The sequence below is a fragment of the Schistocerca gregaria genome, chromosome 6 (assembly GCF_023897955.1).
Source record: "Schistocerca gregaria isolate iqSchGreg1 chromosome 6, iqSchGreg1.2, whole genome shotgun sequence".
In the NCBI taxonomy this organism is placed as follows: Eukaryota; Metazoa; Arthropoda; class Insecta; order Orthoptera; family Acrididae; genus Schistocerca; species Schistocerca gregaria.
The window spans coordinates 578754316-578756962 of NC_064925.1; the positions used below are offsets into that span (position 1 = coordinate 578754316).

The 2647-nt window shown below is 40.6% G+C and overlaps 1 non-coding gene across 1 annotated transcript; it reads left to right on the plus strand.

Moving 5' to 3' along the window:
* The first annotated feature begins 1614 nt into the window (after window positions 1-1614).
* On the plus strand, window positions 1615-1689 carry Trnat-ugu (transfer RNA threonine (anticodon UGU)). Its single transcript has one exon. It is a non-coding gene; the product is annotated as a tRNA-Thr (tRNA).
* The last annotated feature ends 958 nt before the right edge of the window (window positions 1690-2647 follow it).

The following is a 2647-nucleotide window of genomic DNA, read 5'->3' on the forward strand; positions in this document are numbered from 1 at the left end:
GGATGAAAATTTTAATGAAATATTTATTGCGTTATATTAAAATATTTTAAATCTGCATCTATGAAAACCGGTATTTCACTTCTCAATTAGATATAAAGAAATATGCGTTAGGGAATGAAAGACTGTACGGAGATATCACCACAAGAATACAAACGGCTTGATTAACAAAAACCTTGGACTCCAGCTGTCAGCATTGCTTTTTGATCATTCAGTAAAAGACCATGCTTCAACGGCGCTAAGTTTAGAAAGTTTAGAAAGTGTTGCAGTTTATAAAAGACATAAAAAAACGATTAAAGAAAAAAATTCTTTGCAGACCATGAACGGTCTACGCAAGTAAAGAAGCGGATGATAAGCTAGCTCTTTATGCAAATGAGTTGGTCAGTTTAAGTTCCGAGACATGTCATGCAGCAGGAACGGAATCCTATAGTTGCTACGATTGGCTAAAGGAAAAGTTTTGCAGAATCACTCGAAATCACTTCTGCAAGTGGCTAAGAATCTCGTAATGAATAAAAATTCTGTACTGAGAATTCCAAGGTGGGAGATGCAAGATTCCTCCCCCCCCCCCTTCCCCCTCCTCACAATGCTATCCTTCTTTACCTACAGCAAAAAATAAATAAATGAATTAATAAATAAAACTAGAGAAATTTCTACTGTGAAACTATTTGCATACAAGAGAACGGCCCTTGAAATTTAACTCTTCAAAGTTTTAAGCCCTGCTCATTCCGGATATTGATTAGAAAGTGTTAATCCACATGTGAAACCTGAGTATATAATCCCTGTGACATTTGATCAACGGTGTTCCATAAGGACAGGTTCTCATTCAAAACGTTCGAAAATTCAATTTCTTTGTAGTTGCATTTTTTAAAGGTGTTCTTGTCTAGACTCTTGGAACAGAAAGTTTTTTTTTTTTTAATCCGTGCTTTACAAAAGTTTCTACAGTCCATTGTTTGAAGCAGTGTCACGGCTGCCATGAGCCGCGCGGGGTACCCGCCATGTGTCCAACGCCTTGTCACGGTTCGCGCGGCTCCCCCTGTTGGAGGTTCGAGTCCTCCCTCGGGCATGGTTGTGTGTGTGTTGTCCTTAGCATAAGTTACTGTAAGTAGTGTGTAAACATAGGGACTGATGGTTCAAATGGCTCTGAGCACTTTGGGACTTAACATCTGAGGTCATCAGTTTCCTAGAACTTAGAACGACTTAAACCTAACTAAATTAAGGACATCACACACACCCATGCTCGAGGCAGGATTTGAACCTGCGACCGTAGCGGTCGTGTGGCTCCCGACTGAAGCGCCTACAACCGCTCGGCCACATCGGCCGGTTTATCATGTATTCTAGAAGAGTTGCAAGGTCGTCAGTGGCGCCTGTTCTTTCGAGAGCAGTTACTATCTTCATATCTATGGTTAAACGTTACCCAGCCATTGACCTTCGTCTGTGCGAATGCGCACAGGTTGCCGGAACTCTTACGGGAATCGTCACCTTAGTGTGAGCCAGTAATGAGTGGATGGACAAATACCTATTAAGTACATTACGTATGCGGATTGTGGACGGTTGGGGATGTGAGTCTCACGGGAAGCGTGCGAGGGATAAATTCCTGCAGTCGTGCTGTTCATGTGTGCCCTCGATGGCTCAGATGGATTGAGCGTCTGCCTTGTAAGCAGGAGATTCTGGGTTCGAGTCCCAGTAGGGGCACACTTTTCAGCTGTCCCCATCGAAGTATATCAACAACACCTGTCGGCAGCTGAGGGTTTCAATTAATTATCAGTTGTGAAGGTGATTCGATGAACCCTTTGCCAGGCACTTAAATGTGTTTTGCAGGGTATCCATATAGATGTAGATGATAACTCGTCCCGTGTCGCACGTGCTCAAAATGATTCATACTGCAGAATGCATGCAAACATACTCACCGAAAATACGGACGAATATCAAGTGCAGGCTGCCGAGTGCTGCATATCCAGCTTTGACAGATCGGCTTTTCCTGCCAAGAAGAACAGGAAGTTGCTGTCTAGGAACAATCAGAGGTAGAGGAAGGGTTGATAAATACTCCTTGACTTGCAGACTAAACGTAAATAACGAAAATACATTTTTGGTAAAAATTGGTCAAAACATAATCGGTTGCCCTCCGTATTGGATTAGCTGTTTTGAATATTGAAAATCTGACTTCAGATTCGTTTTCAGCGACATTAAAAATATATATGTAACACTCAGTTCATGCAAATCGAAGTAATAATATAACTAAATGTTTTCCCTAAACTTTGAACACATTTTTTTCGGGTAACTATTTTCTCAGAACGGCATGCAGCATAAATTAAAAGTGGTTCGTTCTCTTAACATCTACCTCTGACCCCTAAAAGTAAACACTTTTCTTAGGAACTTATAGCTATAATATGACATTTGTTAATATTAACTAATTTTTGTGTAGGCATAAGGAGTGAAACAAACCCTCAAAAATCGAACTCAAAGTTCGAATTAGCACTGTATCGTTAAATTTAAGGTTGTTTCATTGCGGTTAGGTATACGCTCCCATAAATTTTATGTTTTATCGACTGATGTTATCCATTTTCAATTTCAGAGGAATAATGTAGTATCAACTGATGTTACCCATTTTTGAATTCAGGTAACATATGAGGTGCCACACTGCACGCGCTCT